The sequence below is a fragment of the Grus americana genome, chromosome 5 (genome assembly GCF_028858705.1).
Source record: "Grus americana isolate bGruAme1 chromosome 5, bGruAme1.mat, whole genome shotgun sequence".
Classification (NCBI taxonomy): Eukaryota; Metazoa; Chordata; class Aves; order Gruiformes; family Gruidae; genus Grus; species Grus americana.
In genome coordinates this window covers 31,903,548-31,930,802 of record NC_072856.1, presented here as the reverse complement: position 1 = coordinate 31,930,802, position 27,255 = coordinate 31,903,548, and the positions used below count along the sequence as shown (strand labels likewise).

General features: G+C 39.3%; 1 protein-coding gene across 17 annotated transcripts in view; it reads left to right on the top strand.

The window, feature by feature from the left end:
- Nucleotides 1-27,255, top strand: part of SIPA1L1 (signal induced proliferation associated 1 like 1) — a 221,405-nt gene that overhangs the window by 70,812 nt on the left and 123,338 nt on the right. For 5 of the 17 annotated variants that reach the window (XM_054826588.1, XM_054826604.1, XM_054826585.1 and 2 more), the window contains exons 4-6: nt 1,533-1,629; nt 5,425-5,496; nt 20,305-20,381. The gene's annotated coding sequence lies outside the window, so the exon portion shown is untranslated. The remainder of the gene's footprint in view (nt 1-1,532; nt 1,630-5,424; nt 5,497-20,304; nt 20,382-27,255) is intronic. The other 12 variants (XM_054826593.1, XM_054826589.1, XM_054826592.1 and 9 more) reach the window with 4 other exon arrangements.

The window sequence follows — 27,255 nt, the reverse complement described above, 5'->3', positions numbered from 1 at the left end:
CAAACAGATAGATTTGAAACCTTCTACTTGCTTCATTAGAATGAGTTATAATTGAACTTTGCTACCCCAAAATTAGAATGTGATTCTACTTGAGAGACAGGCTCAGTTTGTTGGTAATAAAAAACTTAAAATGCGTTTTTTCCTGGAATGTTACCTTATTCTAAACATGAATTTAGCACTCTACCTTTTGGAAACTGCTTTAGCTGCACTTGATCATTTTTTTTGTATACTGCAGCACTTTTGATGATGCTTCTCATTTTTTCCATGGTCTTAATTTCAAACAATATTTTGTAAATATAACCCTAAACTTAACTTGCAATTAAAAAACCCAACTCTGAAAGCTATATTTTTAATTGTTTAAAGGAAGATAGCAATAATTACATTCTTGAGCTCTGCTCATAATGCTATCTGGCACTTACTAAAGAATTTTGGTTGATGCTAATGTTCTTACCACAACATATTCAAACTTTATTCTATTCTGTCTAGAAGTAACTATTGGGAGGATAGCAACAGGTAACTTAAAATTATTTATCAACCTATCACATTTCAGAGATCATTATAATAAGATAAATACAGTTTTTGCCATGGTTTTGTGTGCAACTTAAGCTGGCATTGCAGGTGAAAGAGGCCATCCTTGTCTGCTTATCCTGTCCCGTGCCATTTCTGCTTCATGTCACAGGCAAATGCTTATGTTGCTACGCAGTGAACTGGATTGGGGAAAACCAGGTTGGAGAAATGATCTAGGTCTTCTCTTCCAGTCTCCTTTACAGTCAGATTTTAATCTGTCTCTTTGATATGATTCACTGCACATTTCCTTTAACGCATGAGCTTGGTGGGAGTAGAGGACGACAAAAATTCATTGGTGGTACGCGTCTACCTCCAGCTTGTGCCTCTGCGGAGTTCTCGGAACTGCAGCATAAATCTCCATGGTTACATCTGTTTGGCCAGTCTAATTTTAGAGGGCTCCTATCATCTACAGATGTAAGCCTTTTGTAGCAATAGACAGAGGTCAGATGTTAATGCTAATGCTGAAACAATGCAGATTTTATTACAGGACCTAAAAGGAACGGCTTTAACTTTTTTTTCCTTGCTACTCTTGGTGACTTCTTAGAGGACTGCAGTTGGTGACTTAGATAAACTCGCTCCTGTTCTCCCTTGTGTTTGACATGTGTGATAGGCTTTATGTTGAGTAGCGAGGAAAAAAGTGGGACACAGCACTGCTAAATGTCCGCTTTCTTTCTGATGTAACCAAATGTTTAATCTCCAAATGCCTGGCAGAATGTGTTCTGGAAGAAAATAACTTGGTTCAGAGAAAGGGTGATGAAAGAAAGGTTGGAATTGTTATAGTGAGAAACTTTTCATGCAGGCTCTCGCAGACGAGTAAGTTAGCTGCAAAAACTTTATCAGTTCATGGTTTTATTGCTTCTGGCTTCTTAAAAGCACAATTTCCACAATACCCTTTACCTCTTTCAAAAGACTTCACCCGTTTATTTCCCAAATTTTGTTCATACCCATGGTCTTTCTGATTCTAGGTTTCACCATGCTATGATACATCTGAAGCTGATTGTGACAGCCACCAGGAGTTTTTGCTAAAGCTGTGTGTGTCTGCCTTCTCAGGAATTTGGATAGGTAAAGCATGCATGCTCCACTTTCTGTAATGTCTGACAGTCACCCTTTGGAGTAGTGCTAGTTGCCACAAAATCATTGTTGGATTTGTGACTGCTGATAGCGTGTAGTGTTTCATACAGTGCGGAAGGGGTGGTCTCCAGCAGGATGGTTTACCCGGGTAGGCTGGCTGCCGCCGAGTGCCAGACTGTATCCCAGTCTGTCGCTGAATGCATCCTCTATATGCAAGAGCTTTTTTCAGGAGGGAGATGCAAGGGGACTAGATGGCTACTCCCTCCCCCCCTTTCTACTTGGTATTTGTAGAAGTGTTCCTAAAAGCAGGTTGGACTCTGTTCAGGCTGTGACAGAATGCCTGTTTTGTCACACTTTCTAAAACACAGTAGTTCTTGTAGGTGGTTTCTTTTAATCTCCTTGTGAAACTAAACTTGTGTTGTAAGGAAGAAAGGGATGATTATTCCGAATGCGCCTGATTCTTGAAAAAGACTGGCTTTTAGTACATGATCTGTCCTTTCATAGAGAAACATACTTTTAGGGAGTTTGTGAAAAGACAAAAGGGATGCTGCAAACGTGAGATGCTGCAGTTGGGCCCATGCAGCCTTGCCCTCTGCCTTGTATCAAATGCAAGTCCTTTTGTGCAATGACCTGCTTCAAGAAGGCACATCGAGAAGGTTGGAAAATTGCAGTGTGTGGTTTTGGGGGGTGGGGGGAGGAGGGATGGGGAGCAGTGGTGTTAGTTTTGCAAAGACGGGCGGGGTGGATTTGTCTTCAGATTCATTGGCTTCTTGAATTACCGTGTTGTGCAACTGCCTGAAGGGAGGTGAGCAGGGTACTTGCTAGGGACCCCAAGGAGAACAGCGCTGAGATTTGAACTTAGATCAGTTTAAGCTGATTTGCAACCAGGCAGGAAAAACAGCCCCCTCCACTGAACAGATTTTAATGATCTGTTTATTAATGAATGTTGAAAGCTATAGGTGTAATATATGCAAAGGAAGTCCAGTCTGAAAGTGACAAGCAGTGTAAACAAACGTTGCTACTAAAGAACCTCCCTTGTAACATCAGGTCATCAGTCTGTGGGATGCCTAAAGAAATGAATAGGTTTCTTATTTGAGAGAATCTGCCCTGTAGTTGTTGTTGCAGTTGTTTTGGACAATGTTTTTGTATCGAAAGTGTCAATATAAATCTGTTCTTCTGAAATACTGTCAGCAAAGCTGCATTGTGTCAGTGGAGGACTGCTTAGCCTCTGAGGTTTGATTTACTGCAGTAACAAAACCTTTCCTTCAGAGGACATATTTATTGGAAACAAACGTATTTGTTCATGGATCTAGAGGAGCCCTTGGAAAAGGCCGTTTTACTTTATCTTTCACTGGAATCATCTTACCTTTTTACTTGGCACCATCTTTAGTGTTGATTTTTACATACAACCATTATTGTGGTTTTCTTTGATATGTAGCTCTAAAAGAGGAGAAAATGTTGTGTCCTTCTTTCCCATATAAAAGTTTGTTGGTTTTTTTGAAGTTTGTGGTGTCACCATGTTATACTATTTAAGTACTTGCTAAAGGTAGCAAGTTCCTTTTTATTATAAACACGCAATTTTTGTTCACTAATGGAAATTGTTTCCCAGTGGAATTTTCTAGATAGTTACATTCCAGCTCATAACAAATCTATTTATACAAAGTGGTATTAAAAACTTAATTTGTTTCACTAGTAACAGTTCTAGTTATTTATGAGCTCATAAGCTCATGATCCTATAGACCCAGTCTTGTTTACTGAAATTCATGAGTAAGTTTTACAGTTGGGAGTTAAACATTGTAGTAAAACATATTCATGTTAACAGGTAGCTTTTTTAGAAATAGTAACATGCTCCAATAAAGCTGATTTTTGCTTATGTTTCAAATACATAATCTAATTGGATTTGTAAAGATATTTAGATGGAAGACATTCAGCAGCATAAACTTAATTTTGTTAGGTTCCCTACATTCTTCTGTTAATATTGAGAGAGTAAAGCTTGTAAAATTCTACATACAATTTAACCTGAGACTGCTTATTTCTCCTTGACGTGCACTTAAAGAGGAGAACTGGGGGAAGAGGAAGGGATGGTCACTGTGTCTGAGTGGCTGCTGTTGGCCTTAAGTTATATTTTGTAGGATAGCCTTTAAAGCTGCTGATTTTATCTGTACTGTTCTCTTCCTGTTGACATGCTGAAGCCTCCTGGCTTCATTTATCACTGGTGGTAATGCCTGGTTGTGTGAGGTGGGGTTGGGGTGGGAAGGTTTTGCCTCGGTGATCCTTGCTGTTTCACAAGGTGATGTTTAAAGGTACCTAGTGCTGCGTTCCCTGTACAGGAGACAGCAGCTGCATGGGAACCCTTTCTCTGAATGGCCAGGAGGAGATGTACAGAGTTGTGTTCCTGTCTTACATTTTGCAGGTTTTCATTTTTTTCGTCCCAGGAATTTCCCCAAGGTTTAGTTGGTGGTTGTACAAATGGTTTCCGTTATTAGGATTGTGTAGGTCTGCACTTCAAGCTGTTTCCCTGAGAAGGCTGAAGAAAGTTAGAACAAACCCCTGCAATCAGTGCTTACAGTCTTGGCCTCCTTAGGTGTTACTTGGGGAGTGCATGTATGTATTTCGTGTGCGCACGCACCTGACGGGCAAAGGGAACAGGCGTTTTGGATACTCTGATGCTTATGTGTTCCCAAGTTCATGATTGCCTTCTGTAATGTTTTTGTACTGTGGTACTGCAATTACTACAGTTGTTATCTTTAAATGGAAAAGAAACAGAAAGTGGTTAGTGTATTTTTACCTCCTTTTATGTTTAAAAACAGTGTGGTGAATTAACAGAAGTTGGCATGTGATAGTTGGGAGATTATTTAATGTACTCTAGAACTAGAGAATTGTAATTGGACCATTCAACAAAACCAGATAATGTTCTTAATCCCTGAGTATGTCCATTATAATAGAAATGCGTGTTCATGAGTTAAGTCTCACCTTCATTTCATTGTGTATGAGACTGGAAGAATTGCATATTCAGAAACTAAATGTATATAAGTGAATGAAAAGAGAAAAGCCGGGATCCCATTAAATTGTGGCTACCTGTAAACTGGTGAGAGTTTTATGCTTTGATTGTTCTTTTCTCTTAGTCCAGAGTGACGGGAGACTTAGTGGTATGGGTTGTGACGATTCACTTTCTCTGCTGTTACGGGCACCTGTAGACTAGGCAGACCAAGAATGAGGGTGCATGTGCCATGTCTGCAAATGTCCTGATTTCAAAATGGTTAGGTATGCCCAAGTTAGCTTTAATCTAGCTAGCCTGGATTAAAAAAGATTGCAAGGATTTAACAGCATGGATTTTAGCATAGCCTATTTAAAGCTGTCAAGGAGTCTGGATGTTTAATCACTGCAATCGTATGCCCTGGAAATTGAGTGGGTTTTGTAAAAGTTGTTATACTGAGTTCTGTGACTTGCATAAATGTAGAGAGCTGTTAGTAGATTTCATAAACAGAATACATGTATTTATTTTTCCTCTTTTTACCTTTAAAATGTGGAATGTTGTATAACTTAGAACTAGTAACTATATACTTTGTGCTAGGTATGATTACAAATGTACACTTATTAACAAACAAGATGTTCTGTAGTTGATCCTGCTATATTTTGTGGGACTGGCTGGTGAAGAATGAGCAACCCTGGTATTTTCAGTTTCTGCATGGCTCAGCTTGCATGTTACTGAAGTACGATGTGCTGTGCTTCTTAAACTTCAATAGCAACAGATTTCCACAGTTAAAGTGTTTTTCATTTTTGCAGGTTAGTAATAAGAATCAGCAATTAAATCTGAGACACTGCACAGAAGTGGAATCTGAGAAGCAGGAAAAAAAAGTAAGTTCATGGACTGAATTAAAAAAAACAAACAACCCACAAAACAAACACAATGACACTGCCTTTCAAAAAAAAAAAAAACCCAACAGAAGGGACCATAGAGTAGCATAATTGGAATTGGGAACTGGAAACTTCATGCCTGTGCTGCTCTTGAATGTTAGTGTTATTTCTCTGCTTTGTTTTTATCTGTAGATGGAAAATGCTTGGTTCCTTTGTAAATTTTTTTTGAGAACATGTGCAACTGTTACTACTACAACTGTATTGACTATTAGATTTCTTAAATTCATGCTTCAGAACAGATACACCAAAGTGAAATATGGCATTTATTTAGGAAGCGTTCTGTTTCAGTGAAGAGATTTCTGGGAATTTGGAAATGAGCAGTTCTTAAATGATTCCATCTATCTGAAAACAAAAGAAGCCTGAATTTGTTTAGGTATAGCTTCCAGTCACTGGTAGTTCTTAGATATCTCTGCTTAATGAGAGATCAAATTTTTTCCTTCTCTTGCTCTCTGTGTTCTTCCTGTAGGCATTTTAGTTTTTTTCCTCCAGTTTTTCAGCATCCTCCTTGAACTGTAAAATCAAGAACTAATTGCAGTTTCTCTCTGCCAAACAAAGTAACACAACTGCTTTGCTGTCTTATTTGATATTCTTGCTTGTTTAAACATTAGTGGATTGCATAAGATTAGCCACAACTATGTGTTGTGAGTTTTCTGTTGCGTACACAGATTCAAGGAAGCTAACTGGTAAACTGGAATGATGCACAAAGCTGTCACCTGTGAAGATCAGGGTTCACGCTTTCCACTTGAGATCAGAGAACATCAGCTTACTTTTCAGTCTAATTGTATTCACTGCTTATGCATAATGCAAGACCACAACTTAACTCTGCTCCATTTGATGAAAGATAAAGATCAGTGTCTACTAGACAGTATGATGCTAGCTTTACAGATCCCATCAGCATGAGGCATTAGTCATGCCTTTTTATGTATATAACATAGCATACATGTATATACACATCATAATGTGAATGATGCTATGTAGGTTTTGCATTAGTAGCAATGCAATTAATAAATAGTGCCTGCTGTTAATCTTTATTTGTATGGGGTTTTTTAGCATGTTTGTCTCTATGCCTTGTATATGTTGTTATATGAATTTATGTAATTGGTCATTAGTTCATCCCATCATTTTCATGTGTGAAGGCTTGGGATGGTTCTTTGGTACCTCAAAGCTATGCTGTTTATTATATTGACCTTTAATACCGTTAATATTTCATTTTACTGAGTCTTTTTCAATGTATATAATCTTTCTTAAACAAAGGAAGCTTATAATTTGCAGAAGTTGAAGCAATTTTCAAACTCATCAGAGTAGTTGAGAACTCAGCTTTGGCTGTATATACGGTATTTTTACAGGAGTAAGCTGAATGTCTTAGTGTGTGCTTGACCTGCAACCTCTCCCGTGCCTGTACATCACCAATAGGAATAGAAAGGCAGAGAAGACAGGTTTCTCATTAAATCTCATTAATTTTTTGCATCTACGTATATTTGAAAGTATACAAGAGGTGAATTTTCTCTAAACAGTGAAACCTAGCGTGGCAGGGTCTTTTAAAGTTGAGAAATGGGTTGGACAGAATTAAATTGGGATCTGGTGTGGTGGATTTTTTGGGGTTTATTGCTGTTGGGTGTTTTATGTGTGTGCAGACCTTCCCAGATCATGTGAGGATGGTCCTCTTTCATCCACATCACTGTCCTGTCGCTTGTGAGGCTGTGTCTGGACACGTTAACTGCTCTAGGCTGCATCTAGAGCAGTGCTAGCCTGGCCAGCCTTTAGTTCCTCCACTCCGTATGCACACAAAGGCAGGAAAGCTGTTTATTTATCTGTTTGTTAGGCAAACCTGTTTACTTCATCCCATACACTTGGAATTGTTTGGAAGCTTCTGGTTAGGTAGCTGTGACAAGAAATGCTGGAGAAGACAACATATCTTTCTTTTTTTGTTCTTTGCCTTTTTTTTTTAACTAGCCTTGTCAGTATTGGTGTAGCATGGCTCCTAAAGACCTTGATTTCTTCATGTGACAGTCAAACCTTAGGGGAAGAGCCACTGCTGTTCTCGCTTCCTCATGCTGCTGTGCTGTTGGTAATGTGTTTGTAAAGCCCATAGCCCAGACATGCTGTAAATGTGTGCATGCATGTGTAGTAGTATGGATATGATTTTTCAGGATATGAGGAAGCACTAAATAATCATTGTTTAAACTCCAGGTTAAGTTTTTAATCTTATTTTTTCTTTGCGTTCTTCTTTTCTTACTCAGTTCTCCACTGCTTTTAGCCATTTATTTTCTTCAGCATAACTTTCTCTTTGTATTCCTCTCTTTTGCCTAGCACCCATGCTGGAGCTCTTTGCAGAAGCTGGCTAAGTAGAAAGGTTGAAGTTGAGAACCAGCACACCCTTCCTTGCTCTGACAGGGGGTAACTGCTGCTTTAGCCTCTCTTCTCTGCAAACACTTGGCTGTTGGGAGGAGGTTGTTTGGAAAGAGGGAGCTGCAAAATGACTGGGGCCTGAGCGCCTTCCCAGATGGGATTAATATAGAATCAGAAGTTTATAGCATTCTTTAAACATTTACATGCTCAGCTGTGAGGGAGGGGAGACAGACGTGTGTTCCTTTCAAGTCTCTGCTCCTTGCATCTGTCCTTGACTATAAAAGGGAAGCAGAGGTAGATTTGGTAAGACTGAAAACTTGACAGAGAAGAGCAGGTAAAGGCAATAGGTATTTGATATTTTTGCTGTGGAATTAAGTTGTGGGCCAAGCACTCTGTTTTGGATTATTCTGCAAAGTAGTTGTCATTTCTTCATTAGTGAAGGCTAATCTAGGTTTTTAGCTTTGCATTTATTAAAACGGCTTAGGATGTAGAAAGGAATGTTGAGGCTCACGACCATCTTTATAGATATTGGAAAGATACTCAAAAGAGCAGGTTAAATATTTGGACAAGTTGGATGCATTTTCTCATACATTAAAATCTTAACTCTTGTCTTTCATCCAGAAATCCAGTGTTACAGTTAGCTTACTGGATTTGGTCAAATTAAAGTTCCTGCTAGCCTAGTGGTTCTGCCTCTGACACAGCATAGCAACAGATGTAAATGGAGGGATATAGGGCAGGTTTGTAGCTGTAGGCTTAACGTCTGGTGCCTTCTAGCTCAGGACTTTGAGTCCAGTACCTTTTGCTCTTTGTTGCCTTCCTCTTATCCTTTCTAATTCTGCAATAGCTTTTTTAATTGGGAAGAGCAGAATTGCATTTGGTACTGAAAGGTAGAAATTTTATGCAGTGGCATGATAAAGGACTAGTGTTCTTTTCAGAATAATTCCTAATGCTGTCTATGGCTGGGTTTTGTTGTTGTGGGCTGTTTCGGTTTTGTGTGGTGGGTTGGGTTTTTTTGTGAGTGTTGGAGTATAAATTGATGGATACAGATATCTTTATAGTCTTCAGCGTAATGAATTCTGCAAGGAATTGAGAAATGCCGGCTAGTATTGGTAATGGGTCTGCTTACAATATTAGATTACCTGTTTGGTACAATCACCTAGCAGTGGGTGCTTCAGAGCTGTGAATCACTGCAGCATATGAAATTTTCCAGGGTTTTGGCTCCTGTAATCATGGTTAGGGCTTAAGCCTTCCCGTGCTTACTCCAGATGAATAATTCCTCTACTGATATGTCCAAAGGCATGCCTACTGCATTTCTATTACCTATTTTTACTGTTACTCTGTGTTCACCAAATAATATGGCTCTTCGTTTTTCTAGGACAGCTGTGCAATTACATACCTTCTGTCCATAGGGGCCCCCGACAGTGGAAAAAAATGGTCTTGGTGCTCTTAAGGTCACTTCTGGAATTGTTCATCTACCGAGCAAAGAGGATTGTGGCTGACCTTCTTCTAACATTTTTATATAATCAGGATTTAAGCTGTTTTCTAATTTTGCCTATTAAATGAAAATGGAGATTTAGCCTTTCCCTTAAATGAGTCGATTCTGAAGCAAATCAATGTAAGAAATCTTTTGAGACCCTTAGAGCTTTATTGTGCCTGTGGGAAATTACAAGAGTGTATTAATACATACTTTGAAATTCTGGTACGGAAGTTGTCAACAAGGATCACCATTAGACAAAATTTTAAGGTGCTACAAAAGCTGCTCAGTCCTTTATAACCAAAGGACTACAGTTACTGGTTTTGTTTTTTTCCTGATGGACTTTTTTGGCTGTAATTCCATTATGGCAAAAATTTGAGAAGCTTTCTTCCTTGTCCTTTGGTAAGCTGTAGTGAACTGACACCTTTCTCTTCCCTTTTTCAAATAGAACCAACCCTTGAAGCCAAGGTTTGGATTTGGTGCTCCATCTAGGAGCCTTACAGAGACTGTTCTGTCATCTCAACCGCAAATACAATTTACCTGTAAAACACTTTCATTCTGTGTTAATACCTACGCGGTGAATACGCTCTAGTTCTAAATTGACTAGTGAGGTGTTGAAATACCCCTTCTTGCTCGACATTCGCATTGTCGGTGCGGCTCAGGATCATCCTAATCGTAGCAAATATGAATTTAAAAATGTCTTTCATGCTTTTTTATTTCAGCTGATCTGTCTAGGCATAAAACACAGTTTAAATCTTTTTCTTATTTAGTCTGTATTTGCTTGCTTTTTTACAATTTAGCTTTGTGGCTTACAGTATGAGTTTATTTTTAGCACAAGTGCACCAGACCTGCAGTTTCAGATTTTGTGTTTGAAAAATAATGTTTGTACAGTAAGTACTTTTGTCAAGGAATTGTAGAACTGTATTGAAATGTTTCTAGTAGTAAGTATTATCAAAAATCAGAAACAGCTATGTCAAAATGTTTTTGCACTGTGTGGTAGAGGAGCATATGTGAATACATTTGATTTCAGTTTTATAGCACCAAAATGGAAAGTATATTAAAGCATAGAGGGCACAGAGATGTTACCTTGTATCTTGTGTTCCTAAAATATTATACTTCAAATTACTCAAGAAGGTGGTGTTTGGAGAAGTCTTGTTCCTGGTTTGAGCAGTTAAGCTCATTTATATCTGCAACGCGCCCCCCCCCCCCTTTTTTTTTCCCCCCTTCTGTTTTTCTTTGCTGCTCAGAAGTGGGGGAATACCCTAGCATTTTAAAATAATGATGAAAACACTGGAGGTAATGTACTGTTAGGTAAGCTTAAGCTTGTTTATTTAAGGTATTTATTGTAAATTTTGAGTCTGGAGCTTTTATGCCTGTAGTTTGGGTTTTTTTCCTCCTGCATCAACTATTTTTTATTTTAAATAAAAAATAATTCCTTTCAACAAAGCAGTGTTTCTGAAAGGGGGGGGGTAGGGGAAAAAAAGGCATCTATTGTAACTGGAAAAAACCCCCAAACATTGGAGAGACTTGTTTTATGAGGTGCTGTTTAGAAGGCAAGGTGGCAGGTATCATGTTTTGTGGTGGTGATGGTGTCTTCTCAGCATTGGTTACAGCGCGACAGTGCGGAGGTGCCAGTGTTGGTGAAACTCCGTACTGCTGTTAGTGCTTCTTGGCTGATGCAGTTCAGTTACTGCCAGGCACAGCTTGCCCTTTCAGTCTTTGCTTTGCAGAATGATAAATGTTGCACGCTGTCTCGTCATGTTACAGTAGCTCTTCATTTGTTACGTTGAGGGAAACAATAGCCTCATGTTCCTGCGTTTTTCCATGTGGCTTTTTATCATGAAAGTATCCTGCTTGTCACGCTACTGACTTCTGTGCATCTCTAATTCAATTCTTGCAGCCACTTGAGAATTTGAGAAATTCTGTAAAATGCTTTTTCCTGCAAAACAGTTGATTTGTAGACATAAAATGATCTGTGTTCTAGTGTATATTCAGGATGAATGTCCAGTGTGCATTATTTGACTTTGTAAATAAAGACAATTCACATTGGAAGAAAAAAATCATTGGAAGATGCTTCCTATTGTAGCTTTAGGTTTTGGGCGTACATTGTCACAAAGGTGAACAAATAAAACATACTTTGATTTGTTCTCTTATTTGGTTGAGATGCTTTTGATTGGGGAAGCTCAAAACAAACGAACAACTTAATTTGGACAGAAATACTCTTCCTTTGTATATATTGTTTTTTAAACTTGCTTTAATGATGTCTAGGCTTTCCTAACACCTTTTGAACCTGCTCATTTCCATCAGTTTGATGGACAGATATGTCTCAATGATATTAAGTTCCAAACAGTTTGTGCAGAGTTGTAGCTTGATAGGAGAGAAATCCAATGTATTGCCCTGATGGGATGTGCAGTGTGAGCAGTTCTCAGGGAATGGAGCTAAAAGAATTAGGTTGTGGAGATGGAAGATGCTTTGGAGCACAGGGCACGGATCAATAAGAAACTGAGTTTGCTAGTCTTTGTTAGTCATGATAGACTTGGTTTTATTACCTTGTTTTTACTTTTACCTCAAGTTCGCCAAATAATTTGGCTCTGCTTGTAATCTAGCATTGCTCTAAGATAGCTGTGTAATTAGTATTTTTGTTAGTGGCAAACATGCATCTGGATGATCTTGGAGATGCTTTGGTTACATAGAATGCTCTTTAACAACGCTTAAATAAAGCTCCCTCAAACTTTGGGGACAGGAATCAGATTGGACGTCAATTTGAAGAAAAACACATACAAAGAAACTGCAAATTGTGTTGACGGTGCAGAGGGTTTGTCAGGTAGTTGAGAAATTTAGAGAATATTTAGAAAGATATTTATATGCCTTCTTCATGTCTCCATGTTATACAAATCTGGTGCTTTTTAAACAAAAGCAACAGTTTTGCTTGTTGTCTTTAACACTCTAGGTTGTGAGTTTACATGAATCCAAGATGACCTGAGTGTAAGATAGCACTGGAAATTCCTTTTGTTAGTCAGGAAAAGTATTTTGTATTATCAAATAGATTTAGTAGGTAAGTTCTTAAGTCCCTTTTATTTATCTGAGAATATTTGCAGTGTGTGTTTTAGTGCATGAATTAGATTGATCATATTGTTACGATAAAGGTAAATGATACTGAGGTTTCTCCTGTTCTTGCCTGTGACAGATCTATCATTACCCTGTACACTCTTATCAATGTGAAATGTAACACATCAGGCCAATATTTTATGGTTTTCATATAAACCAGATGGTGCTTTCTTGTATTTGGGCAGGTACAGGCTTCTAAATCCAGTAATAACTAACTTTTATTTGTCGGAATGGGGTCCAATGTAAAATCATCTTTACTCTGACAAAATACTTTGCAAAAGAAGCTTAACTACCCTTACCCCCATCCCCAAAACAAAAAGCAAACCCCAGTCCTAGGGAGTTTTATTGATGATACTGTGAGGCCTCTGGCTAATCTTTTCAAGACTGAAATCCCTCACAATGACATAGGATTTCTTTTCTGGACTAGAATGGATATTTAGATAGCTGTTTATTCTCTAATGTGATTTTTTTTTTCTTTTTTATTTCTTTGTGTTCTGTGGTTAAGAGGGTGGATTCTTAAAGATTTACCTGCTATGTAAGAAAACTTGTCTAAAAATGGAAATGTTGGACTAGGAGACATGAGCTTTGAATTATACTGCTGATTTGCCAGAGGTTAAGAAGACTACTGTCTCTTAATCATGTATTTCTCCATATAAAGTGGTTTTTAGAGGCATTGAGAATTCACAAATTTCTTTCTCATGCTTGGGAGTTAGTGGTTGTCAAGACTTCTTGGTGAATAAGACTGGTGTTGCAGCATTTAAGAGCTCACTGCTGTTTGTTCATACTCAAAAGGTCCCAAATAATAACAAAATATAGGAGACAAATACTTTAAGAATTGTTTTCTGATGGAAAATGCTGTGTTAGGAGAGAGACCAGCCTTCTGTAGGCCAATGATAACATCATCACTATCCCCTATTTTCTGTAGCATTTGTCTCCCTTCACATGTAATGGTGCCGCCCTGTTCAGGTGGATGTGGTAACTTGTGGTGGTAACTTGTTTTCTTTGACCATGTTGTTTTATGTTTTTCTCCAGCTCGTTTGTCAGATTCCTGATGTTTTCTCTGTTAGTGCAGCTGGAAGGCAAAAGAGAGATGTTAAGAAGGTTTGTTTTTAAAACTTTACAAAATTTATTGTACACACCAAATGGATAATTGGGGTGTTTTGAGTTCTGTTTCTGAAAATGGGTGCTAGTGTATCTCAAAACGCTGCGTTCTGTCCATAGTATCAGAGAAATAGCACTTTTTTGTACATATTCCAGCGGTTACCTTCTTTCCTCTTGCAGTACTGCAGGTACTCTTCCTGTAAGTGGAGGAGTTTTGCATTTCTTTTCATGTGTATGTGTTGGACCCAGATGTCGTGGTCTAGTTTCACAGATGGTTTAGAATACTCCTGGAGATGTAATCAAAGTCTTGTTCTGTCCTTCAGCAAATATTTTGGTCTTGGGTTTTCAGAGTGGGTTGTTTTGGGGTTTTTTTGTTATTCTGGCTTTCAGATCTCTGAAGTAGCAAATATGCATGTGCTGCTTTTTTTCTTTTTAGGAAAAGGGGAATGCTGTCTGTTTCTAGTTTTATGGCTATTGTAAGTGTGTGTTTGCCGCTTTGTTTCCATCTTCCAGTTCATAGAAACTAACTTGTATATGTGAACAACATAGTATTATTACATTTCTGGCAGAAAGGAATGTTGATGAAGGAGTTGGGGTGGTAGTGGTGTAAAATCTAAACAAGAGTTGCTGAAGTCTGAATCCTTTAAAAGGCTGAACGGTGGTGTCATACTTGGGCATGTGCTGTTGACACTTCAGCTCTGGTAGATGCTCTGAGCCTCTACCAATGTAAATACATGCTGAGTTACGGTGAAGTATGAGTTTGAATGTTATTGCTGTTTCACAGCAGAGCTGAAAAATAAAATCAGAGCTATAATATGCGCGTGATCAGAGCTAAAATAAATGTGTATATACACAAGTATAGGTAAAGTATAATTGTTTTATATTTAAGGTGTAAACACAGTGTATAGCAGTAGCTGGAGTCAGAATGTAACTACATTCTAAAAGGAAATAATCCTTACATTGAAAGTTGGTTTAAAATTGTGACTGCTTAGAGATGAATTGCCAAATGTGAAAAAGCAGTAGAATTAGTATGGATATCAGCATTAGTGTAGTGTAACTTTTGGTAACCGCACTGATTAATTCCATTTAAACTATTTCATGTTATTTTTTATAAGAAGACCAAGAAAAGAGGAGACTGAAGTTGGAAGGAATTTTTCTATTTGAGTGGGAAGGTGAAGGAGAACAGAAATCTATTCATGTGCATTGTCACTAAAAATAAGTCACAAAAATGAGTTTATACATAAAGACCACTTGGAAAACCAAATGTACGTAACTGTATTAAGATGATGTGTTTTTATTTTCAGTTGCTGTCAATTTTTTTTTTAGTAACCTTAGGACCAGATTTTAGGATCTGTTCCACAGAATACATAAGAATGATCTACATGGTATTTCAATGCTAGGACAATGGTGCTGAGTAGACTTGAAATACTTATTTGAACTTTTTATCCTTTAGTAGTCTTAACACCGTCCAGAATGATATTTGTCTCAATGGAACAACATCACGTTTATGACTCTTATTTAGTCCGTGATCCAATATTGCTCCCCAAGTTATTTTCTGCTTTATTACTCTCTAGATGGCTAGTTCTGTGTGTGTGTGTGTGCAGCGAGGGTGTATGTGTGTTAATTATTATTACTTTAATTATCTCTTTCAGACTTAAGAGCTTTTTTTTTTTCTTTCACCTGCATGGACTTCTGTCTGGTTGGCTTTAGAATTCCTAGTTTCCCTAGCTTATTGGGAATCATCATCATCTCCTTGTAACTCCTGCCCCCCAGTTTGGCGGTATCTACAGATTCTTCAAGGGGGCTTCTGTTTAGTCACCCGAATTAATAATGAAAATACTAAGCAAAACTTGCTGCAGGTCAGGTTCTAGCTGAACTGACTGGAAATGCTTTCTGTTTTTTATACTGAGCCACTGCTGTAGTTCTCTGAAAGTAAATTTTCCAGGAGTTATGCTTATCTACACTGATTATTTTGGATCTCCAGTCTCCAGGTCATATTGAACAGTGTCAGAAGTGTCATTTACATAAACTACACCTGCTGCTTCACTAAGATGTTTACCCAAGGGAGAATATTATATTGGTTTGCTGTGACTTCTTGACTGTAATTTATCTTTTCTTCTCTAACTTAAATTGATTTTTTACCCCTCTTCTTTTTTCCCCAGCAATATATTCAAATCATTCTAAGCATCAAAATTATGTTGTTTGTCTTCCCACTTAAATCTTTTCCCACTTCTTCACTATTGCTAAAGGACATGTACCCGTTTCATATTGCTTTGGGATCTCCTGTGTTTTAATAGTTCTCAAAGCAAATGAGTAATAGTTTAGAAATTATTTAGACTATTTATATACACTAGTACACATTGTCATGAGTAGTTGGATTAAACTGTGTGTTAATTTTTCTGATTCAAAGATCAGTTTTTTTAAAGGAGAATATATTTTGAGTGTTACTTTTGTTAATGTTCTTGCTGCTTCCTTGTGGAGCCCTAGATTATTGGGGTGTCTCATTATCTGGACCAGATTCCAAAATTGGCTGGCGATACTGTGTGCCACCACAGGTTTAGCCTTTTCTGTAGGCTTTGATGGCCTGGGTGAGATTCAGAATCTGTCCAAGCCAGCGTGCTATTGAAAAGCTGCCATTAAGTAGCTCTTCCTTAATGAATTTGAGAGCAATGTTGGTGGTTTTTAAAATTAGAAAGATAATGCTCCTCATTTCTTGTTGTATGTGAGTGTGATTTGTCGCCCACCACCCCCAAAACTGTCTTGCAGAGCTTTGCTGGACTGGTGTTTCATTGAGGAAGACTTAGAGGGAATAATGAATTCTGTGTTGGCATTGCTAAGCCACTTGTACGTATGTGGTGGGTTGACCCTGGCTGGGGGCCAGGTGCCCACCAGAGCCGCTCTCTCACTCCCCTCCTTCACTAGACAGGGGAGAAAAAGTATAATGAAAAGCTTGTGGGTCGAGATAAGGACAGGGAGAGATCACTCACTAATTATCGTCACGAGCAAAACAGACCGAACTGAGAGAGGGAATTCATTGAATTTATTACCAAGCAAAACAGAGTAGAGGAATGAGAAATAAAACCAAATCTTAAAACACCTCCCCCCACCCCTCCCATATTCCTGGGCTCAACTTCACTCCTGGCTTCAACCTCTGTCCTCCCTCAGCAGCACAGGGGGATGGGGAATGGGGGTTACGGTCAGTTCATCACGCGTTGTTTCTGCTGCTTCTTCCTCCTCGGGGGAGGACTCCTCTCATTCTTCCCCTGCTCCAGCATGGGGTCCCTCTCATGGGAGACAGTCCTTCACGAACTGCTCCAGCGTGGTCTCTCCCACAGGGTGCAGACCTTCAGGAGCAAACTGCTCCAGCGTGGGGTCCCCACGAGGTCACAAGTCCTGCCAGCAAACCTGCCCTGGCGTGGGCTCCTCTCTCCATGGGTGCACAGGTCCTGCCAGGAACTTGCTCCAGTGTGGGCTTCCCACAGGCCACAGCCTCCTTCAGGTACCTGCTCCGGTGTGGGGTCCTCCACGGGCTGCAGGTGGCATCTCTACACCCCCTCATCCTTCCTCCATGGGCTGCAGGGGAGCAGCCTGCTTCACCATGGTCTTCACCACGGGCTGCAGGGGGATCTCCGCTCCGGCGCCTGGAGCACCTCCTGCCCCTCCTTCTGCACTGACCTTGGTGTCTGCAGAGTTTCTTACATCTTCTCACTCCTCTCTCTGGCTGCAAAAACTCTCTCTAACTTGTTTTTTCCCTTCTTAAATATGTTATCACAGAGGCCCTGATTGGCTTGGCCTAGGCCAGCGGTGGGTCCGTCTTGGAGCCGGCTGGCATTGGCTCTATCAGACACAGGGGAAGCTTCTGGCAGCTTCTCACAGAAGCCACCCCTGTAGCTTGCCCCCCCCCTCCCCATGCTGCCAAAACCTTGCCATGCAAACCCAACACAATGTATGATGTTTTTTTGCAGTTTCTATCTGGGCAAGACTATGACTGACTTAAAGGTCTTCTTGCCTGAGTCAGAACAGTATAAAAGAGCACAGAGAAGGAAGTTCTCGGCTTGCAAAGGTACAAAAAGCCAGACAAACGAGTGGCCTATGTGACTGTTTTTGTTTTGCTATATCTGTCATTTGAGCAGACCTGCTGTAAGTTCAGCAACATACAGTATTGCTAAGTATCTTATAAATGTATGCTGTAGTACAGATCTTGGGACTGCCTGGCTGGTAGGTCTCCCCCTGCGATGACTGGAACCACTTTGTAAAGGACCACGGTTCAAAAATTCTGTTCAAATAGCCATAACGCAGCTACATGTGCTGAAAGCTGAAGCTGTGGTGACTGGAGACTATCCAGAAATCTCTAATGGCTCTTTTCTGAAATGGTTGCTGTTTGACAAATTTCTTCTGTGAATTACTGAACCAGCATTGAACATCCTTTGCTGGTCCTGCCAATTACACTGCTCAAACAGCACACTAAAACCTCTTCTCCAAGAAGAGACTGTATCTTTTCCTTTATCTGATTCTCTGAAATAGACTATACTGGTAAAATCAAGATATTAAAGTGCAATGGAAGATACACAGGTGCAAATTCAATCTGGTTTAGTGGGTTTTTTTCCATGTAGGTTTTCTGATAACTTCTACTTGACACATGGGCTTCTGTTTAATCTGTCACGTCTGAGAAGACATTTTAAGTGCAAAACAAGTAGAAAATAATTCCAAATGGCTGGAGGACTGTAAATGTAGTTGTGCAGCAGAGTTTTGTGTTAGTTTGCCTCTTTGTAACCAGAAAGAAAATCTAAGGATATTTTGCTAAAAATAAAAATGGCAGAACCTAAACCAACAGAATTACGTTACTGACCTTAGGAAAATGTTATGCTTTTGAGTGAAGGTTAATTTTTTTTCTTCTCTATTTATGTTTTTTCCCCATCATTAGTGGAATTAATCTCACTTGTGAAAAGCTGTTGAAATAATAAATCCTGCTACTCAAATTGTAGTTATAGTTGTTCTGTTCTCTTGAAAGTCTCAAGCGGATTTAAAAAGCAAAACCAAAAACCTCAGCTGGTAAAGCCATCCATCAGAGGATAAAATAGGCAGCTTACACAATAGAAGTTGCAAATAGAAATGATTAAGTTCAATAGAACATCCTTAAGTTTGGCCCACATATTAATTCACTGAATGTTTTTAAGCTGATGCCCCCTTTGGAAGGGGTGGTCCTGGCTCCACTGTCTGCTGATCTGATGGTTGTTTGAGGGTCTTTCACCCAGGAGTAACGAGGGAGGGTGGGTGTGTGAAGCCTGAATGCCAGTGGACAGCACATGTACTTGTATTGCCTTGTTAAGCACAGGCGGCATCTCTTAGATATCTTGCTTAGTTCAGCTAATGAAATATTTCATGGTGGGTTGTGTTGCAGCACAGGTTCTGATGCATTTGGATAAAACTGTCCTGCACAGTATGAAGCTCTACAGTTTAGTTCTTGAAACTTTACGTCGGGGTAATGAACCTTTTCTGAGTGACTCTGCCTGATGAATGAGGGTAGTGTATCTTGAGTTGGCTGACTGCAGCTGTGTGCCCTGTCCTGCCATGCTGAACAGGAGGCAGAGTTGCTCATCAGTCCTTAATCTGCCGAGTTTCACAGCCTGGTGTTGTAAGGCAAGTCTGCATTGGTGATTGTTTGCCTTAAATGCCATTCTGGAAATGTTAGTGCTATCTTGACTCATCGGTCAGGGCTTTGGGACTTGCAGTGCAGGAAAAAACCATTATTTTATTTAGCTTAAGCTGCAGTTATTTAGATGAGTAGCTCTAGCACTCCCGTCATTTGGAACTTAGAGGTGGTTCTACTCTTTAAAAAAATAAAAAAGCTGTCCCAATTTAAGCCCTTTTTGTCAAAGACTTTTAGCTTGGACAGCTTTCACACACTCAGTTTACGTTTACTGTTCTGACAGCTAAATTTGCTGAAGGACCCTCATTTTGCTTTGCTTGTTCTTTGTAATGCTGGCCGGATTTTGCAGGGTCTGGCGGGCACCTGAGCTGACTGCAGTGCATGGCTGCCGTGCCTGAGCGTGTCTTCTCCTCGCATCTCTGTCCTCTGAAATATCAGCCTCCGTAAGCTGTGGGTCTCTGAAATGAGAGTGCAGGGACTACCAGTACCGAACAGATTGTACCGTCTGTGTTGGCATCCAGAGCAGAGGAAGGAAACGATTGGAGTTCAAATACCAGAGGGCTGAAGAACAAAAAGAAAGGAGGAGATGCTAGGCTGGGAGACAGGGCCGGACGCTTGAGGGGAGGAAGGAAAGACTGTAAGAGGCAGAGACTGTTTAAAAGACAAAAAAAAAAAGGGGGGGGGGGGCGGGCAGAACAAGAAGAGAGAGGGAACAGGACAAGAAAAGTTAGGAGGAGTTGATTTAGAAGTAGTGAGGAGGAATGAGTAACAAAAGGAATTTCTGGGGACAGGAGAAATGCAGATAACTACTTGTTTGGTTTTAAAGTCCTGGGTGGCTTGGACCATTCTTCCATCAAAGTACTGTGGTTTGTTACCACTGAGTTTTTGTGGCAGATGCTCTCAGTGGAATGTTCAGTTTTGTTGCCCCCCCCCCCCCCCCCCCCCCCCCCAGCCCCTTGGGAATATTGTTCTCCAACTCACTGGCTACCAGAATCTTGAATTAGTCAACTCTGAACCTGAATATTTTATTGGTATAGTTTGCTTAGTTTTGTCTCTATTTTACCAGCTGCTGCATCTTTGAAAAGAGATTTCCTGTGCCCTTCTTCAAATGCCTGTGATATTTCCAAGAGGAACCCTCTTTCTGTAAGTGGAGCTCTTCTCTATGAATATCAAATTCATAGTATGAATTAATTGGATGCATTAATAGGAATGTGTGTATGCAGAGAATTCGAAACAGTTTTAAAAATGAGTGGTTTTATTACATAATATGTTTTTCATGATTCATAATTGAGAATAATGATCAATGCTCGGGGCAGCTCTTTTTGTTTTTTCTTTGGTCATTTGAAATGAATAGTATACTTCTATTATAAGCTTAGACAGCGATAATAAAAGCAATACTTGTCTCTTGTCAACATTTGTGAAAAACAAGTCTCGAGAGATTTCTGATTGTTTTATTTAATGATGAGAACAGTAAATCTGTCCTGTGTAGTGTCTGGGTGAGCTGTCTTATATCAAAACATTATTAATTGATTTTTATACTTTACAGCTGTGTTTTGGGAATAAGTACTGGAATGAAAGCCAGAAGCTCCCCTCTGGATTGTAAGAACCATATTGGAGAAGAGTTAAGGGATTGATTTATTTTTCTGGTGTAGAAATTTTGAGCAGGAGGAAAAGGGAGGGACTTGAGCTGCCTGTTTAACTTGGTTTGCCAGCAGTCTCAGAACTGGTTAGATTATCACAGGAATACAGCTAACCAGATCTGTGCAAGTATCTAGATGTGTGAAGATGAAGATAGGCTCCCAGTGAGCTCTTCATTTGCGCTTGGATCCATTATTTAACATTGAATTGTGAAAGTAGGGATTTAGTGGGATCGTTGAAGAACTGTGTATTTGGTGCTTCAGGTATAAATACCATGAAGGCCAGTCTTCAAAGCTTCTCATTTCTAGAAATACTGATCTTTACACTCTGGATGCATTGTATATGTTAATCAGTCCCTTAAACATTGTGTTTTGTCTTCATTACGAGTTTCAGGACAAAATTTAGGGTCACCAGTAGTGTAGCTACTGAGGTGGTGTTTGCAATATGTGCCACAGTATGGGTAAAGGACAATGCATGCTTATAACAAAGCTTCCTTCAGCTTGAATAAGAGGAATTGTGAGTTTTCTCCTAGTTTAGAAATACACATTTTCGGGGAAATAAGCAGCTTCACAAATAGCTATGCAAAAGGAATTTGTGGGGTAAGTTGACACATAGATGTATTTTCTCCTCACAAGGAGATCTTCCTTTGAATGTTATAATGGAGGCTAATTTCAATTTAGTGAACAGGAGTTTTCTGCATATATGTGTGTTTTGATTTTTATCCTCTAACTTGGAAGGCATATACACATCCTTAAAATCTTTCGAAATAGTGAAGTTTATTAAAAGTGTCTGTAAACTTAAGTTATGGCTGGTAGTTTTGCATTTCAGGTAAGCAGTACCCTGAAAGACTGAAGTCTTGTTTCTGCTCCTCTCCCTAGCTCTTGCACTTATCATAAGTTCATCTGATGGATCATCTCAGCAAAAAGAGACTGATTTAGGTTTTGTTACTGGGTTGGGTTTCTGTTGGTTTGGAAGCTGAATACATTTGTAATGTGAGGAGATGACTGTAGGCCAGAAATAGAGAAGGGAGAACTGGAGTAGGGGATGGGAGGATTGGGTCTCCGTGTTCCTGGCAGCAGCAGGCTGCCAACTGGGCTGAAGCTGTAATGTTAAACTGCAGCCCTGGGCTCGGCGTGGGCCCCCGGCTCCGTCCCTGTGGGCTTTGTAGATGTCAATATCTGTTTTGTCCCTAACACACCCTGGAGAGATCAATGGGGTGGCATTTAGCTCGAGACTATAGACACATACAGTTGACATTGTTTTGCAGCGCAGGAACCCATGAAAGTCTGGCAGAATACAGCTGCATATTTTTCCACTGTAAAATAATTTTCAGAAATCCTGTGCAGCAGCACACTTCTGGAGACTGTTCAGATCGAGGCATTGAATTCTCTGGAATCATGGCTATTAAAAGTTAAGACTGTGTGTAGTACCATAATTATTTTCTTTTGCGTGTGTGCTGGGATGTAGGTATCTCATGTTTCCCCAGCTGTTATGTGCTCATGGAAGAGTCTTCCTGTTAGGACCACATTGTGGTCTCTTGAAAATAATGCAGTGTTTATCTGGTAAAACAGCAGTTCCTTTATGATAGAATAGGCCTACTGAGGACACAAAGCATGCCCTGGAGAAGAGGTTTTCCTTCTCTTCAGCCCTTGGTTTTCTCCTTTTTGGAAGCCAGAAAAATGATGCTGAGCTAGGGGAGCAGGAGACAAGTAGGGCCAAAGTTTGGAAGTGGGGAGCTGGGTTAGATGGAACCAGAGCTACTTTGGCTGGAGTTACAGGGATTGTGGTGGGAGAGAGAAAGGGAGTGCAGAAGGCTGTTTGGCTTGTTAAATTGGGGAGGGGGCTTTGGGTGACTGGGGCTTGCAAAGGTTGGAGGCGAGCCAGAGGCAGCCCTGCTTCCCCATCCTCCATGGTGCCAGAGGGAAGGCAGGTCTGAACCTGAAAGTCTGGGGAACTGCAGTGGTAATGGATTGGTGGTGTGTTGCTCTTACTTGGATGGAAACATCTGTGGTTGTGTACTCTGTTTATGTTCCCACCTTTCACTAACAACTTTCCCCAATTGTGGCTTTGTACATGTGCTAATGTTTGGGAAGAATTGTGTTTTTTTAACTAAACAAATAGTGGCTGTTCTCTATGCTGAGTTTCATGTGGAAAAAGAACGGATGAACGTTTGTTGGTCTTGTACTAAAAAAGGCCCTTGTATTCAGCTGTTAACTAGGAAGGATTTTCATTGAATTATTTTTGCTGTTTATTTACTTACAGTAAACTGAACAGTTTGTGCAGCACCCATAGCTGAAAACTGCCTCCAAATGATCTAGAAAATAGCTAAGGAATAGGACTTGCCCCTTTAAAAAATCATAATCCACTTGCAGACTACTCAAAACAGGAAAAGAATGGACTATCTGAACTAGCTTTCTTTTGAGAGGGAGCTGGCCTGTGGTTATGAAAGCAAGTGTATGATTTTAGTAGTCACAGTAGTGGTACCGTAAAAATGCCAGTTGTGAGTTCTGTTGCTTTCTATATAATTCAAATTTTAAAATTCTTATCAGGCTTCTTGGTATACAGATTGAATGACAAATGTAGATGGATTACTGCATAAACCTCTCAATGGTAAAACCAGCAAATAATAGTGAGATTACTGAAGCCTCCAACACGGAAACCTTTGACCTTTCTCCCATCTAAAAACACCCACCCTGTCCCATTAGAGACAAAAAAAGTTGAAGCCTTAGTTATTGGCTTAATTACTCATATTTTATATAAAAGGATTTCATAGTATTGCAAGTGATCTGGTTTTCAGATGTAAAAGTATAGGGAATAATTTGTGTGAAGGAACTTGAACTAGGAGAGGATTTGGCAAAAGATTTGATTTCAGTGCATCCAACAAAAAATGCAGAGCTTATTTTTTTCTTCCACTTGCTTTATGTAAACACTCTGTACTTGTACCAAAACTATTTTGGTTTCACAAGTATAACTGTCTTACCTGCAACTTCATCTAATCATCCCGTGTTACTTTTAAAAAATGCACTAAATTTATTTTTAGAAGTTCAGACTTAGGAACTTGAAGACATCAGAGGAGTAGGCCAGTGATTGGGGAAACAGCCACAGACAGTGCAAAATATGGAATAACAGGAGAATGGCTAACAGCCTGTGCTGTCATATTTCAGTTTAAAATAACTGGAGACATAAGGAAATAAGCAAATTATGGGTTAGCAATGAGCTTAGCTGGAGCAACTTGACAAGAAGCAAGGGCAGCCAACAGCTTGTCTGTTTGATTGATTACACCCCAAAGTTTACTTAAAAAGACATTGTTAAAGAAAACCTATTGCTTTCATACGGTTTACTAGTGTTTGTTCTCAGGTTGTGGTGTGTGAACCAGCAGCGGAATTTAGAGCCTGTCCATCATCTGTAGATCGAAGTATTTTTGATAACCATGCAATTGAGCAATAGGATAGGAATAATTCAATATGTCTTACAAAATGCTGAACAAAATAATCAGAAAGAAAGAAAAAAAACCAGAAAACCTGAAGGTCTGCTTGGAAGCATCTGATAGTCTTCTTGGCTGTGTCCCCCAGCTTCTCGATGGCAGGCCAGTATGAGAAGCTGAAAAGTCCTTGACTGCTTGGCAACAACTAAAACATCAGTGTGTTATCAACATTGTTCTCATCCTAAATCCAAACCACAGCACTATACCAGCTGCTAGGAAGAAAATTAACTCTATCTGTGCCGAAACCAGGACAGATACTTAAAATTGCTTTGTGTTCAAGAATATGGAAACAAATGTATTCCAATGAGGGTTGTATTCATAGGTGTAGGAATTTGAAATTTTTCCCATAACAAATAATATAGTAATACCCACCTGAAACAGCTGCCAATGAAAATCACTACTGTAAAGTGGTTTTTTATAATATTTTTTCCCAGTCAGCCTCCTGTTAAGTTTTGAAACTTTTCAGAAACTATGGACTAGATCTGCTTTACCTGCCATTAAATTTTCAGTGCTTACAGCTGTATTTACTATTTACAGAAGTTGAGTATGACAGGTTTATATCAAACCCTCAAAGCAGGGTTCAGTAAAGAACGTGAACACCTCAAGTGCCTCCTTGATGCTTAGCAGCAGCATTTTCAATTGTTATGGAAGATGAAAACAGCTTCAGCATTGTATTATGACAGTCAAGTTTACAGTGATTCCAGTTGTAACTGGGTATAAAAAAATACTCCCATTATATGGATATTTTAATATTTTTATCACTTTAAAATATTTTTTTCTTTACAGAGGTCTGCTGGCTGTCAGTGTCTCTCGTGTGTCTCAAGAGCCTGTCAGCTCTTTTCATGTGTTTGCATTAAAAGTTACTATATCTGTAGGGAAAATAGTTTAATTGGAGAACTTCCTTTTAAATTTTTATGGGTAAAAATGTACTGATAAATTCCTCCCTCCTTAAAAATAACAAATGCAATAAGATGTAGGCTAAATCAGAAATGTGGACTTAATTCACCTGGGCATCCAGTCACAATATTTATATTTTACTGTGCTATAAAACGTATATAGAATTTACCTTTTGTGACTAATACAAATTTGAGAAACAATAAGAACTTTCAAATGCAAGTTTTACAGCACAATTTCTGTAACAGCATAATAGTGCATTTTAAGTGAGAGTATGTATTCAGTGCGTGCAAGAGGAGGACCTCAGAAGGCTTTAAAAAAAAAAAAAAGAAACAACAAACCACCCCACAAAAAACCCAAACAAACAAACCACCACCAAAAAATCCCACAGAACAGAAGGGATGGGCCATGATGACTTGTATGTTAAGTGGAAGATTTATAAATGAGGCTGGTATTGCATTAGTTTGTTATTGCCTTATGGATTTATATTTAATTTTTTTTGTTAAACACTTAAGCATTGCCTTAAAGAGCATGCTGCAGACTTTTTGCTTTTCTCCCTTTTGCAGATGTTTGTTTTCCTTGATTCTAAAGGGCTGCTTTGTGTCCTAAATAACTTAAGAACTGGTGAAACTCATCTTTCCGTAACTGTGTTTTCTAGCTCTTTTGGCGAGTTGTCTGTTGCCTTGTTTCTCTTTTCACGGATGCCCTCAAAGGAGAGACCAGCGGTGACGATGTTGCATCATGTCCTCAGAACTTGGCCACAGCAGAGTGCTACGTTATCGGGATGTACAGTGTCAGTTTGAAAACCCTTATTATGGGTGCTGGAGTTCAAGGGGAGTCTGTGATGATTACAGGTGTCTCTCTTTTCTTACAACTCTCTGCACCAGGCTGTGCAATGTGCAATCACAGCTTTTGCTTTTCCACAATAGTCCCCTTTTATAATGTTTCAGTAACCTTGTTTGTTATGGATACATTAAGCTTGTTTTACTCGCTGTTTTTCACCTGGGAAAATAAGTCTTTTTGTAATTTCAGAAATGTGGCGTTATCAGACCTGTTTTTCTAATATCCAGTAATTCAATACTTAATGCAGATATATTTAGATTGATACAGAAATCAGTTGGTTTCTGCATAGTATTTTCTTCAGCTCATATAGGTGCACATTTAATTGTGTGTCCCTGCTGTCGAATGTCAAATCATAAATACACTGTAGAAAATACATAGGAATCTAATGTAATTTTTCCTACAATTTCGAAAAGATCAGATCAGTCCTGAAGTAAAAATATTCCTGGTAAATAACAAGATAAATTGAAAAATGGGTTTAACCTTATATAAGAGCATTCATGCACAGGGATGACATTGATTTAACTAAATCAGTACAGCGTGACTTCATGTATTCAATTGCTGTCATTTGTAAGTATTGAATTCACGTTCCCCCAAGGTACTTTCAGACAACCATTCGATCTGTTTTTTCTATGTCAATTTTTCCATGTTTAAGAATGTCTTTGAATATTTTTCAATTAATGAAATGAAATAATGGATTCAAGCCAAAGGTAATTATTTCTGTTCCGTTCCTCCCCCTGCGTGTGCCCCCCCATCACACATGCGCTACAGGGATGCTTAGCTTCATACAGTGGAATGAATTTTTCTTAGGCTTGGAGGTTTTTAACTTCTGTATACAGTAGAAAAGTTATTCTTCAGTGATAAATGATTGCGTGAAATGTGCTTTTTAGCTGGCACCCTGGCGAGTTACCATCCCCGACAGCTCTAGTAAGTGTGTCAGGTAACCAAATGATGGGGAGTTTGACTCGAACCAGTCATATCTAATGGTTTTCCATGAGTGAGAGTACACTTTAAGTGACAGCCATACAAAAGTTGAGCACTTCACAGCTTACTAGTTATGTTAGAAGTAGGTTTTAAATATTACGAGAATAATGCTTGACAAAGTAAATGACTGGTACAATGGTTTGAAAAGAAAAATGGCAGTGAAAAAACTTTCAGTAG